Source organism: Giraffa tippelskirchi, chromosome 2 (assembly GCF_054371585.1).
Source record: "Giraffa tippelskirchi isolate mGirTip1 chromosome 2, T2T-mGirTip1v1.2.pri, whole genome shotgun sequence".
Taxonomy (NCBI): Eukaryota; Metazoa; Chordata; class Mammalia; order Artiodactyla; family Giraffidae; genus Giraffa; species Giraffa tippelskirchi.
The window spans coordinates 94,765,252-94,780,768 of record NC_137276.1 but is presented as its reverse complement, the minus strand read 5'-3'; the positions used below and the strand labels follow the sequence as shown (position 1 = coordinate 94,780,768).

Sequence of the window (15,517 nt, the reverse complement as noted above, 5' to 3'; positions counted from 1 at the left end):
TCCAAGAAGAAGATGTAACAATTATAAATATATATGCACCCAACATAAGAACACCACAATATATAAGGCAAATACTAACAAGTATGAAAGGGGAAATTAACAATAACACAATAATAGTGGGAGACTTTAATACTCCACTCACACATATGGATAGATCAACTAAACAGAAAATTAACAAGGAAACAAAAACTTTAAATGATACAATAGACAAATTAGATTTAATTGATATTTACAGGACTTTCCACCCCCAAAACAACCAATTTCACCTTTTTCTCAAGTGCACACGGAACTTTCTCCAGGATAGATCACATCCTGGGCCATAAATCTAGCCTTGGTAAATTCCGAAAAATTGAAACCATCCCAGCCATCTTCTCTGACCACAATGCAGTAAGATTAGACCTCAATTACAGGAGAAAAACTATTAAAAATTCCAACCTATGGAGGCTAAACAACACGCTTCTGAATAACCAACAAATCACAGAAGAAATCAAAAAAGAAATCAAATTATTCGTAGAAATGAATGAAAATGAAAACAGAACAACCCAAAACCTATGGGACACTGTAAAAGCAATGCTAAGGGGAAGGTTCATAGCAATACAGGCGTACCTCAAGAAACAAGAAAAAAATCAAATAAATCAACTAACTCTACACCTAAAGCAACTAGAGAAGGAAGAAATGAAGAACCCCAGGGTCAGTAGAAGGAAAGAAATCTTAAAAATTAGGGCAGAAATAAATGCAAAAGAAACAAAAGAGACCATAGCAAAAATCAACAAAACTAAAAGCTGGTTTTTCGAGAAGATAAACAAAATTGACAAGCCATTAGCCAGACTCATCAAAAAACAAAGGGAGAAGAATCAGATCAACAAAATTAGAAATGAAAATGCAGAGATCACAACAGACTCCACAGAAATACAAAGGATCATAAGAGACTACTACCAACAGCTATATGCCAATAAAATGGACAACTTGGAAGAAATGGACAAATTCTTAGAAGAGTATAACTTTCCAAAACTGAACCAGGAAGAAATAGAAGATCTTAACAGACCTATCACAACCATGGAAATCGAAACTGTAATCAGAAATCTTCCAGCAAGCAAAAGCCCAGGACCAGACGGCTTCACAGCGGAATTCTACCAAAAATTTAGAGAAGAGCTAGCACCTATCCTACTCAAACTCTTCCAGAAAATTGCAGAAGATGGTAAACTTCCAAACTCATTCTATGAGGCCACCATCACCCTAATTCCAAAACCAGACAAAGATGCCACAAAAAAAGAAAACTACAGGCCAATATCACTGATGAACATAGATGCAAAAATCCTTAATAAAATTCTAGCAAACAGAATCCAACATCATATTAAGAAGATCATACATCATGACCAAGTGGGCTTTATCCCAGGAATGCAAGGTTTCTTTAACATCCACAAATCAATCAATGTAATACACCACATTAACAAATTGAAAGATAAAAACCATATGATTATCTCAATAGATGCAGAAAAAGCCTTTGACAAAATTCAACATCCATTTATGATAAAAACCCTCCAGAAAGCATGAATAGAAGGAACATACCTCAACATAATAAAAGCTATATATCACAAACCCACAGCAAACATTATCCTCAATGGTGAAAAATTGAAAGCATTTCCCCTAAAGTCAGGAACAAGGCAAGGATGCCCACTTTCACCACTACTATTCAACATAGTTTTGGAAGTTTTGGCCACAGCAATCAGAGCTGGAAAAGAAATAAAAGGAATACAGATAGGAAAAGAAGAAGTAAAACTCTCACTGTTTGCAGATGACATGATCCTCTATATAGAAAACCCTAAAGATTCTACCAGAAAATTACTAGAGCTAATCAATGAATATAGTAAAGTTGCAGGATATAAAATTAACACGCAGAAATCCCTTGCATTCCTATACTCCAATAATGAGAAAACAGAAAGAGAAATTAAGGAAACAATACCATTCACCATTGCAACAAAAAGAATAAAATACTTAGGAATATATCTACCTAAAGAAACAAAAGACTTGTATATAGAAAACTATAAAACACTGGTGAAAGAAATCAAAGAGGACACAAACAGATGGAGAAATATACTGTGTACATGGATTGGAAGAATTAATATAGTGAAAATGAGTATACTACCCAAAGCAATCTATAGATTCAATGCAATCCCTATCAAGCTACCAATGGTATTTTTCACAGAACTAGAACAAATCATCTCACAATTTGTATGGAAATATAAGAAACCTCGAATAGCCAAAGCAATCTTGAGAAAGAAGAATGGAACTGGAGGAATCAACCTGCCTGACTTCAGGCTCTACTACAAAGCCACAGTCATCAAGACAGTATGGTACTGGCACAAAGATAGAAATATAGATCAATGGAACAAAATAGAAAGCCCAGAGATAAACCCACGCACCTATGGACACCTTATCTTCGACAAAGGAGGCAAGAATATACAATGGAGAAAAGACAATCTCTTTAACAAGTGGTGCTTGGAAAACTGGTCAACCACTTGTAAAAGAATGAAATTAGAACACTTCCTAACACCATACACAAAAATAAACTCAAAATGGATTAAAGATCTAAATGTAAGACCAGAAACTATAAAACTCCTAGAGGAAAACATAGGCAAAACACTCTCTGACATAAATCACAGCAGGATCCTCCATGACCCACCTCCCAGAATATTGGAAATACAAGCAAAAATAAACAAATGGGACCTAATTAAAATTAAAAGCTTTTGCACAACAAAGGAAACTATAAGCAAGGTGAAAAGATAGCCTTCAGAATGGGAGAAAATAATAGCAAACGAAGCAGCTGACAAACAATTAATCTCAAAAATATACAAGCAACTCCTGCAGCTGAATTCCAGAAAAATAAACGACCCAATCAAAAAATGGGCCAAAGAACTAAACAGACATTTCTCCAAAAAAGACATACAGATGGCTAACAAACACATGAAAAGATGCTCAACATCACTCATTATTAGAGAAATGCAAATCAAAACCACAATGAGGTACCATTTCATACCAGTCAGAATGGCTGCTATCCAAAAGTCTACAAGCAATAAATGCTGGAGAGGGTGTGGAGAAAAGGGAACCCTCTTACACTGTTGGTGGGAATGCAAACTAGTACAGCCACTATGGAGAACAGTGTGGAGATTCCTTGAAAGACTGGGACTAGAACTGCCATATGACCCAGCAATCCCACTGCTGGGCATGCACATCGAGGAAACCAGAATTGAAAGAGACGCGTGTACCCCAATGTTCATCGCAGCACTGTTTACAATAGCCAGGACATGGAAGCAACCTAGATGTCCATCAGCAGACGAATGGATAAGGAAGCTGTGGTACATATACACAATGGAATATTACTCAGCCATTAAAAAAAAAAAACATTTGAATCCGTTCTATTGAGATGGATGAAACTGGAGCCCATAATACAGAGTGAAGTAAGCCAGAAAGAAAAACACCAATACAGTATACTAATGCATATATGTGGAATTTGAAAGATGGTAAAGATAACCCTATATGCGAGACAGAATAAGAGACACAGATGCATAGAACAGTCTTATGGACTCTGAGGGAGAAGGTGAGGGTAGGACGTTCTGGGAGAATAGCATTGAAACATGTATATTATCATATGTGAAACAGAACACCATTCCATGTTCGAGGCATGAGACAAATGCTCAGGGCTGGGGCAATGGGATGACCCAGAGGGATGGGATGGGGAGGGAGGTGGGAGGGGGTTCAGGAAGGGGAACACATGTAAACCCATGGCTGATTCATGTCAATGTATGGCAAAAACTACTACAATATTGTAAAGTAATTAGCCCCCAACTAAAATAAATAAATTTATTTGGAAAAAAAACAACAACAACAGGGTGCTAAAGACATCACTTTGCTCACAAAGGTTCATATAGTCAAAGCTATACAGAAGGCTGAGTGCTTAAGAATTGATACCTTCAAATTGTGGTGCTGGAAAAGACCCTTGAGAGTCCCTTGGACTGCAAGGTAATCAGCTAGTCAATCCTAAAGGAAATCAGTCCTGAATATTCATTGGAAGGACTGATGCTGAAGCTGAAGCTCCAATACTTCGGCCACCTGATGTGAAGAGCTGGCTGATTGAAAAAGGCCCTGGTGCTGGGAAAGATTGAAGGCAGAAGGAGAAGGGGGCAGCAGAGAATGAAATGGTTGGATGGTATCACCAAATCAATGGACATGAGTTTGAGCAAACTCCAGCAGATACTGAAGGACACGGAGCCCTGGCATGCTATAGTCCATGGGGTCGCAATGAGTCAGACACGACTGAGCGACCGAACAACAAGTTCAGCTTGGAAAAGGCAGCTTGGATTGGGATTTGATTTGAGAACCTTATTCTCACTTACTTTCTGGTAAGGTACCTCAAGGCATCTAAGCAGTGGGGTTACTCAAGAAAAGCATGTTTTCAGAGCATGGATCTACTGAAAGCAAGCAGGACCCAGGGGAAGGCCAGATTGAAGGTAGTGAGGGTAGTGGGACTCTGCTTGAGACCCCAGGAAAAAGCTGAAGATTACCTTGACCAAGGAGGGGTGCATGGCTGGCATTTGGACAAGGACTCTTGGTTCAGGACTGTTCTTCAAATAGGCTATCCCAGTAGATCAGAAGATAGGTTGACTTACTGCTCTGACACGTGGTTCTGAGAGTTGTGGCCTGAGCCCTAACTACACTCTGAAGAATGGAGGTGAGGACTGAGATGGATAAACCACGAGTCTCTGATTTTAATTATGACACTTTGAAGCTCTAAATCTAAGACAATTGTTCTGCTGTTGAATAGGGAAAGACCCTATGGTCCTTGCCCCCTCACCACATCCTCTGGTTGCCTTTTGCCAGAGTAAAACTTTAATCAAAGAAAAAGTTTAATCAGAGAAATGAGAACATAGACGAGCAAAGGAAAATAGTCACAGAAGACCAAGTAATAATAATGTATTCATTAAGCATAGTCAAGGATCTTTAGTTCTTTTTCAAGGGCTATAGACAATATTCTGAGCCATATCCTGTGAGCTGTCTTAGAGATACCGAAAACCCCAGGTGGAGAAGTTAACTACATGATGACCAGACTGTACCCAGGACATGAGCTGCCACAGTTCTAAGAACTGGTTTCAAAGAAATCCTAGAACTGAAGATTAACTGCACCTAAAACAATCAACATGCACTAATCAGACCATCGATGACCAATATGAAAATGACTGTCAGAACTGACTGTGCTGTTTTTACATGTAGCCCCCTACTTCTGTCTAAAAGCTCTTACCCCACTTGTTGCCAGTAGGGGGAGTTGGCCTTTGGACACATGTCTGCTCTCCACATCAGTTGCTGGCATCTGAAATAAAGCAAACTCTCCTTCCCACCAGCCTGGCCTGTTTATTGACTTTTGGGTGGTGAGCAGCCAGACCCCACACCTTTTAGTAACAGTGTGTGTGGTTTGGGGGTATAAAAGAATACACTTATATTTTTTCAGTAAAAATACTAGAGTCAGAAAGACACAGTAAAAAAAATGGCCCAGCTGTTGTCCAAAGGCCAATTGGATGAAAGGGAAAGAGGAGTAAAGGAAAACTTTACAACAAATGGAGAATGAGTGAAGGCAGCAGAAGTGGACAGATAAGGGAACCTTGGGCTTCATCCTTTGAAGTCTGGCCAGAATCTGCTGTAGGCTGAGCATTCAGCCTCCTGGGTTGAAGAGATAGGTATTCCTCTCCATGTTCAGATTCCTACCCCTGCCTGAGTCTCCTGGGGACCCCTACCAGCAGTCCCCAACATTTTTGGCACCAGGGATTGGTTTTATGGAAGACATTTTTTCCATGGACTGGGGGTAGGGGGATGGTTTTGAGATGATTCAATCGCATTACATTTATTGTTCACTTTATTTCTATTATTATTACATCAACTCCACCTTGGATCATCAGGCATTAGATCCCAGAGGTTGGGGGCTCTGCCCTACAGGCCTTCCTTGCAAGAAAGTAGCAAAACAAACAAACAAACAAACAAACAAACCTGTGCTAGTAGGAAAGGAGGTTGACAAAAAGAATGGGTTTGCCAATTGCAAAAAGCCAGGGACTTGAGTTGTATAGGTCTTGGGGATGGGGGTGGGGAGCATTTACCCTGTGTAAGCAGGAAGCTGAAACTGAGAGGCTTGCAGAAAGTCAAAATGCCTGATGGATTAGTCCCTCAGTGAGAACGTGAAAGCCGAAATCTACCTAGAGACAACAAGAAAGTTTGTTTATTTGGCTTGGGTTCTATGTGAGTTGGGCTTCCCAGGTGGCTCAGTGGTGAAGAATCTGCCTGCCAATGCAGGAGATGCAGGAGACACTGGTTCGATCCTTGGGTTGAGAAGATCCCCTGGAATAGGAAACGGCAGCCCACTTCAGTATTCTTGCCTGAAAATTCCATGGACAGAGGAGCCTGATGGGCAAAGAGTCAGACACAACTGAGTGACTGAGCACACATTATTTAAGGTAAAAAAAAGGTTCTTGCCTGCTCTGACTCTGGTTTAGGGTTTGAATTTATGCTTCCTGGTAGCCAATATATTAAAATAAATGGAGTGTTAAGCTTGCAATACTTGTAGGCTGCTAGAAAGAAGTAAATGTAAAAGCTGACTGGAGGGACACACCTTCAAACCAGACCAGCCAGAATTCCCTGTGATAAAGCCATGTCAAATGTGAGCTCATAATCTAAAATTACAAAACACACATTAAATTAATCCACCAGAAAGTGAGCATCAGCAGAAACTTACATTCCAATTAGACTTCCAAGAGCTTCAGATAATAAAAATAATCAAATAAACTATAAATAAGTATGTTAAACTTAAATAAATTTAAAGCACCTAAAAACATAAAAAAGGATAAAGTGATTTTTTAAAAAGATAGATTAAAAATAATAAAAGAGTAGTAAAAATTTTAAAATACAGTCATTAAAATTTAAAATGTAACAGAGGAGTTAAATAACTGATTAAACACAGCTGAGGAGAGATATGCAGGATGTATGTAACACAGAAAACACTGGTAGAAGTTTAGAACATCAAAATAAAAGAAAACTTTAAATATTACAGAGAAAACAAAAACAACCATATAGATTACTATAAACAATACAATAATCAAATTGATATCACACTTCTAAACAACTCTGATGAAAGATAACAATAGAATAATATCGTAGAGTGATAAGGGGGGATACTTTGGTATAAAAATTACAAACCCAGCAAACTTCATTAAAATGTGAAGATTTTAAAAACTAAAATAGTTTCACATTTAATAGCCTCAAACTGGAAATAACTCAAACATCCATCAGCAAGCTAATAAATACATTGTGATATATTCACAAAATGGAATACTGTTTAACAGTAAAAGGAACAATCTCCTAATATATATATAACAGCATGGATGAATCTCAGACATTATGCTGAGGGAAAGAAACTTGACACAAAAGATCATATACTACATGGTTCCATTTATATGACAGTCTAGAAAAAAACAAATCTTATCTACAATGATAATAAGACAGGTCAGTGATTTGATGTTATGGGAAGAGAAGTAAAGATAGGAAAAGGCACATGAAAAATTTCTTGGGGAGGCAGGATAGAAATGCTCTATAGTTGAGATGGTGATTGTAAGAATATTACCAAAACTCAAACTCTACAATTAATATATATTCCTTTTTATTGTATGTAAATTTTACTTAATAAAAATGAATACAACTGTTTTTATTCATGAATTCATTCATGATTGTTTATGTAAAAAATATTTAGTTTCAACCTAAACTAAAATCCCATGTTTTGATCACATGAGAAGTTAGCTGATTGACATGAAGTGCTGTTGCTGTTGCTAAGTCGCTTCAGTCGTGTCCGACTCTGTGCGACCCCGTAGACGGCAGCCCACCAGGCCCCGCCGTCCCTGGGATTCTCCAGGCAAGAACACTGGAGTGGGTTGCCATTTCCTTCTCCAGTGCATGAAAGGGAAAAGTGAAAGTGAAGTCGAACAGGTACTAAAGGAGGTTCTAACTGTTTATTGACTAGATGTTTATAAGAAATGTAGGTGTAATATCTTAAAAACAAGAGGAGCCTCTAGAGCAGTGGTTCTCAAACTCCAGACAACATCATATTCATTTGGAGGACTTATAAAAACATACATTGTTGGATACTACCCCTAGAATTTGATTCAAAGGGCCTGGAGTGTGACCCAAGAATTTACATTTCTACTAAGTTCCCTGGTGGTGTTAATGCTGCTGGTTCAGGACCACAATTTGAGAACCACTGTTAGAGAGTAATGGGGAAAAAAAATGGGAAACAATGGAAAAATCAAATTTTAAGAAGTTTTGGAGCTCGGCACACCCAGTGTTGAATCCAGTTTCACTACTTCCTAGCAGTGCGATCCTTGGAAATTTAGTTGAGTTTCAGATTTGTTTTTTGAGTCTTGGGGTCATAGTAAGAATTAAAGGAGGTCATAAACATAAAGCTCTTGGCAGAGTCCCTAGCACATAGCACAGGTTTATTCCAAGGTAGTGGCAATGGCAGGGGTCATAGCTCAAGCTCCTAGCAAGTATATGACACAGGTCTTCAACGAAACACAGCTTTGACACAATCTTCCACCTCAGATCTGTCTGTGAAGTGGATGGGGAGCAATTGGAGAGGGTTCTCAGGGGGAAAAGTGAGGGACAATGGATGAAAGAAAGCAATTGTCACTCAACAAGTCAGCTAGTATTGTCCTCTACACCTCTGTTCACGGAAGACCATTCTTCTTAGAGGGCTTCCCAGGTGGCGCTAGTGGTTAAGAACCCACCTGCCAATGCAGGAGACACAAGAGACTCAGGTTTGAACCCTGGGTTGGGAAGATCCCCTGGAGTAGGAAATGGCTACCCACTCCAGTATTCTTGCCTGGAGAATCCCATGGACAGAGGAGACTGGCAGGTACAGTCCGTAGAGTCATGAAGAGTTGGAAGTGACTGAAGTGACTAACACGCACTCACTCATCTTAGAATTGGCAGCAGAGCTCCAGTTTCAAAAGTTCTGTCTTAGGGTCCCTTCCTGGAGGAGGACATGGCAACCCACTCCAGTATTCTTGCCTGGAGAATTCCCATGGACAGAAGAGTCTGGCGGGCTGCAGTCCATGGGGTTGCAGAGTCGGACATGACTGATTGACTAAGCACAGCACAAGGCCCTTTAAGTCTCCATTCATACTAACAAATCAGATGCTTGGATGGTCCATCTTCTCAGGTGCCTGGGTGTCTCCACTACTGAATTTGTTTACCTGACTCTTTGTAGAATCCTTCAGGTGACTCTGAAGACTGGGAAAACTCATCAGTCGTAAATGAATCTTTCTAAGTTGAAAGAAACTTTCTTGAGACCACACTAAAAAGTGAAGATGTGGACCTGTCAAGAAGCCTGGATCTGAGATAAATTATTCAGCTAAGAGCACACACAGCAGAGATCCCCAGGTATTTACCTGAAGTCCTTCAGAGCATCTGACTGTAGGCAGCTCGGCTCCAGGCTGGCTCCGGGAAGCCAGGAAGCCTCTCCAGCCCAGGCCTGCCCAGCTCCACCCTCTCTCCTTCTTATGAGGTGAAAAGGCGTGCCCTTTAAAGACAAATGTCACCAACGGGGTGCTCACTGAGCTTCTCTGCAGAGCCCTTTCCTCTCCTCCCTTTTCTGTTGAGCAACTCCCTTTCGATTTGTTTGTCTCATCCAGCTAGATGTGCCTATTATGGGAATTAGACTTTCCCTCAGACTTGTCTTCACCTGAAGACCCAGAAGGAAAGGGTCATGGGACTTTCTCCAGCCGCCAGCAGTACTGGGCCTGGCTTTCAAAGTGTTAGTCACTCAGTCATGTCCGACTCTTTGTGACCCCATGGACTGTATCCCACCAGGCTCCTCTGTCCATAGAATTCTCCAGGCAAGAATGCTGGCATGGGTAGCCATTTCATTCTCCAGGGGATCTTCCTGACCCAGGGATCGAACCCAAGTTTCCTGCACTGTAGGCAGACTCTTTACCGTTTGAGCCACCTGGAGTCTTGCTTTAGTTTTATGCAAACTGTGCTTCTTTTCCGCTTTTGCTCCCAGAAGGCAGGCCAGGAGAGCAGGAGGTCACAAACCTTCATCCCTCCCAGGGCCACAGGAATCAAATTGCTCTGGCTCAGGAAGGGGCCCATTTGCAATTCTCGTGTCCTCCGCCTCCCCTTCTGACTTACCAACTGTCCGGAGGAGGTCCTGAGGTGGCAGGGGTCACCCCAGACCACTTCAGACCACTTCTTCCCAAGGGAGCTGTTCCTGCCTTTCTTCCAAGGATTTTTGGATTGCCATTGGCTTCACAACCGATAGAAACTTTCTCCCACTAACCTTTCCTTCCACCAGACTGAAGGAATGTCTCACACTTCCCAAATTAGGCATTTTCTGTTTTATTTACCGCCACATCCTCAGTGCCTAGGAAATGGAAGATGAGAAATAAACAAATGTTTGTGGAGTGAAAACTGCTTGTCTTGCGTATGAATAGGAGAGGGACTTTCCACAGCAGAAGATCCAATTTTCTGCATTTTTCTGTGGAAGGAAGAGCAGAAAGACTTTGACTACCAATGGAGTTATGAGTTACTAACAATCTTTCTTTTTAAGACTTCAAATTAAACGAAAGCATTGGTGAGTTAATCAATAATGTATTGGTCCATATACTCTCCCATCATTTATCAAATGCCGTTTGATGTGTTAAAATCAATGAAGATGTTCCAATTCAAAAACTTTTATTACATAGTGTTTTGTTTCCAATAAGTGGCTTGACCCTTGATTACAAAACAATTATGACCTTGTGAGCACTGAGAACTTGTCCTGGCTTATTTCTTTTAACTCTCTTAGCAACCCTTTAAGATAGGGGGATGTTACTATAAAGATGATGAAGATGAGGTTCAGAGAGGTTAGGTGCCTTCCCAAAGGTCACACAGCTAGTAAGAAGATGGTAGACTTGAATCCAGACACTTTTATATCTGGCCTATTGGATCTTATTTTCTAATTGAGGAACATAGTAGTTACCACCTAAAGCAGTATTGAAGATTAAATTGGATGGCTGAAAAAATTTAGTGCAGTCATTCTCCAGCTTTGGTCCTATAGGAATCACTTGATGAACTTGGTAAAAACACAGAGGGCAGACCCTATGCTACTTTAAGGATGCTGAGCTTCTGTGTGCCTTATTCCTCCCCAGGTGATTCCGATACCTGCCAAAGTGGGAGAACCATTGATACATCACATTATATACATTAAAACATGGGAAAGCTAGGGAAAAAGCAAGCAAGTATGAATTCCAATGAGGTCAACCCACTCCAGTATTTTTGCCTGGAGAATCCCATGGACAGAGGAGCCTGGCAGGCTACAGTCCATGGGGTCACAAAGAGTCGGACACAACTGAAGGGACTTAGTATGCATGCATGCATGTGTGAAAAGAGAGCAGAGGGTGGCCAAAGATGTTGAGCCAGAAAAAGCACCAGTTTTTTTTGTTGTTGTTGTTGTTTTTAATATTTATTTGGCTGCCTTGGCTCTTAGTTGCAGGCGTGGATCTTTGTTGTCGTGCATGGGCTTAGCTGATCTGAGGCATGTGGGATCGTAGCTTCCTGACCAGGGATTCTTTTTTTTTTAATTTTTGGCTGAGCTGGTTGCACTTAGGCTTTCTCTAGTTGTGGTGAGTGGGGACTACTCTTCATTGTGGGGTGCGGGTTTTTCATTGTGGTGGCTTTTCTTGTGGTGGAGCATGGCCTCTAGGGCGCACGGGTTTTAGTAGCTGTAGCACATGGGCTCAGTAGTTGTGGCTCTTCAGCTCTAGACTATGAACTCAGTAGTTGTGGTGCACAGGCTTAGTTGCTCTGTGTCATACGGAATCTTCCCGGACCAGGTATTGAACCCGTGTCCCCTGGACCACCTGTGTCTTAACCACTGGACCACCAGAAAAGTCCCTACACTGCCTTTTATAGTCCCCCTGCAGCGTTTTCTGCAGGCGCTGCTCCCTGGACTCAGGAAAGCCAAGCCTAAGGAATAGGTATTAGTAATGGCCATGGCCACCCTTGTGCCCACAGTGGCCTCAAGGAAGCCACATGGGAGCATGTAGCTGTGTTTGGACCAATGCTGGGCTGGTGAGGAGTGCCTGGTTGCACTGCCCTTGGCTGAATAGACTGCCGACCTCAGCCATGGATGTGAATCAGTTTGAATGTTTCCCAACCAGATGCTCCCATGAGATTACAGAGACCAGGTTAAATCTGTGCCCCCTGCTGCCAGAGGTGGGACTCCAGACCCAGATCCTCACGTGGCCCTGAGTAAATTTTTGTTTACTCAGGTTGGGTAGAAGCCATTGAATTTGTCTTCACCTGAAGACACAGGGAGAAGGAAACCTGAGACTTCCTTCAGCCACCAGGCAGCGCTGCGTCTGGGTTTAGTTTTATGTGAATTGTGCTTCTTCAACTTTGCTCCCAGAAAGCAGGCTAGGAGAGCAGGAGGTCACAAATCCTCAAATCAGTATCAAATCGCTCTGGCCCAGGGAGGGGCCCAATTGCAATTCTCTTGTCGTCCACCCTCCTCATCCTCTTACCAATAGTCAGGAGGAAGTAAGGAGCTGGCAGGGGTCATCCCAGACCACCTCTTCCCAAGAGGGCTGTTCCTTCCTCTCCAAGAATCCCTGGATTGTCGTTGAAAGTCACACCTGATGGAAACTTCTTCCACTGAGCTTTCCTTCCACCAGTCCTAAGGACTGCCTGATGTTTCCATTTAATATATCTTGGAAATCTTTCCAAATCAGCATACATGATCTACTTCATTCTTATTTACTTATTTATTCATATGTTATTGCATTTTTGAACAGGTAACATATTCACATGGTTAGAAATTCAGGTAGTATGAAAACATATAAAACACAACGAAAATGCTCGTTCGCCTATGTTCAGGTCCCACTGCTGCTCCTGCCAAATGCAAAACCATTTGTATCAACTGTTTGTGTATCTCTTCAGAATTTCTTTATGTGTGTAAAGCCAAATATGAAATATTTTCTCCCTCTTGCCTGTTTATCCAAAAAGGAAAATATACAAATTTGGATCTACAGTTTTCTTTTTACTTATCTTGGCAAACTTTCCATGTCAATACAGAGAGAATTTTTTCATTCTTTCTGACCGTTGTATAGTATCCTATTGATTGCAAGTACCATACTTAATTTAGCTGGTCCTGAGCTGAAGGTCATTTGGATTGTCAGTATTACTTGTAATGACAAACTGGTGTTATTCTGATCTATTGTGTATATAATGTTTTTGTGCACATTAAGGAAAATGTCAAAGTGGTTTTCAAGTAGGTTTTCCCAGTTATGAGAGGTCTTATTTCATCACATTCTTGGCAACCCCGTGTACATGAAAATAATTTAAAAAATCTTTGTCACATAGGTTTAAAAAAATGTACCTTCTTGTTTTAAAATGGATTCTTATAAGTACAGTTGTACATAGTTTCAAATTTTTGTGAACCATTTTTCTTCTTCTATGAGCTTCCTTTTCATGTCCTTTGTTCATTTGAAATTGTGCTATTAGTCTTGTTTATTGATTTAAAGAGCTTTTTATATATTAAGGAAATTAATCTTACTGTGCAACTATTATAATTATTTCTCTTAGTTGCTCTTACCTTTCTTTACAACACTTTTTTTGTATTTTTCTACATTTTTGAAAAGAGTGCATGCAGATATTACAAAATTAAAACACTACAAGCTTATAATAAATGGATAAGCTTTCCATATGACCCAGCAGTTTCACTTCTGGATACATATCCAAAACAACCCAAATTACTAACTCATAAAGATATATGCATGCCAATGTTTATAGAAGCATTATTTATAATTGCCAAGATATGTAAGCAACTTAAGTGTCCACCAACAGATGAATGGATAAAGAAGTGCTTTGTATATACACAATGGAATATTACATAGCCATCAAAAAGGGTGAAATTATGCTATTTGCAACGATATAGATGGACTTGGAGGGTATTATGCTTAGCAAAATAAGTCAGAAAAAGAAAAATACATATGATATCACTTACATCTGGAGCCTAAAAAATAAAGCAAACTAGTGAATATAATGAAAAAGAAATAGAGAGCAAACTAGGGTTGCCAGTGGGGAGAGGGAAGAGGGAGGGGCAAGAAGGGTAGGGAATTAAGAGGTACTACTATTAAGAGGTCTACTATACTACTAGGTATAAAACAAGCTACAATGATGTTGTACAGCACAGGGAATATAGCCAACATTTAATAATAACTATAAATGAAGTATAACCTTTAAAACTTGTGAATCATTGTGTTGTACATCTGAAACTTACATAATATTGTATCAACACACCAACTATACCTGAATAAAACCTTTTTTAAATGTAGAAGTCTTTTACCCCATTCCTACTCACTAAATTCCTACTTTCCAGAAGAAGCTCTTTTTTTTTATTTTTAATGACCTTTAGTTGTTTTAGTTGTTTTGCTGGCCCTTGCCTCTACAGTTCTAAAGAAAATTATATCACTTTTAAAATTATATCAATTTTAAACATTTTTTGTTGACTTCTGTCAGTGAATGGTGAAGATGTAACTCTCATACCAGCTCCTCCTTCCCTTCCCACATGTATATTCATGTCCTCTATTTGCTCTCTCTTTCTCTCTCTCTCTATATATACACATACATACAAATATGATATAAATATATATATATATTTTGTCCAGTAGAGATTACAACTCTCTGTAAGTTAGATCCTCATTTGAACCAATTGCCACATCTTATTGGTTACCTCATTAATTAATGAGTTAATTTAAGTGTTCATTTTATATTTATATGAGAGCTATGATTTCATCTTTTTAAAAAACCATCTTTTAACAATTTTGGAGTTGCTTCTGAGACACACCATTGATTCACCTTGACAGAATCACCTAGGCTCTGTGCTCAGAGTATCCTTCATGGAGGATACAGCTTCAGCCAGAGCATATTTCCTTCTTGGCTCCTAGAGGCGAATCCCAAATGTCAATAGAATTTTAACCTTTCCAGCTCTGTATTCTCTGGGATTTTTTTCCCTCTCAATTAATTTTGTGTTTTTGTTTTGTTTCACTTAGAACCCATAAATTATACCTCATTGCCAACAGCAATGACTGGGAACTTGGCTTAATGGTCTGACCATTTGGTGATTTCTGTAGATGAATGATAGATACCTACTTTCTGCTGGGTGAGAGATAACAGAGAATCTGGCTATTTATTTGTTTGCTCATGTGTTTGAATACAAATTATTTAAAAAATTCATGCCCACTAAGAAAGAGAGCAGTTGTTTTTGATAAATAAAATGTTAAAAAAAAGTTTCTTTAATTTCTGTCTGTGTCATTTAACCTGTGTGACAAGTCATAAAACTGAAGCTGTAAGCTCTCTGTCTATAATTTAGAAAGAACTTTACCTTTCAATGTGCTTGTGTATATTTTCCTGTTTCTGGAGGGTATAAATTAATTAGATTATAAAG

The 15,517-nt window shown here is 39.7% G+C and overlaps 1 protein-coding gene and 1 long non-coding RNA gene across 2 annotated transcripts in view; one reads left to right on the top strand and one right to left on the bottom strand.

Annotated features, from left to right (window-relative positions):
* RBP2 (retinol binding protein 2) overlaps positions 1 to 10,453 on the bottom strand; it is a 44,257-nt gene extending 33,804 nt beyond the window's left edge. Inside the window, exon 1 of the mRNA XM_081574018.1 lies at positions 10,370 to 10,453. The gene's annotated coding sequence lies outside the window, so the exon portion shown is untranslated. The remainder of the gene's footprint in view (positions 1 to 10,369) is intronic.
* Positions 1 to 15,517, top strand: part of LOC145539833 (uncharacterized) — a 386,573-nt gene that overhangs the window by 65,878 nt on the left and 305,178 nt on the right. The window lies entirely within an intron of this gene.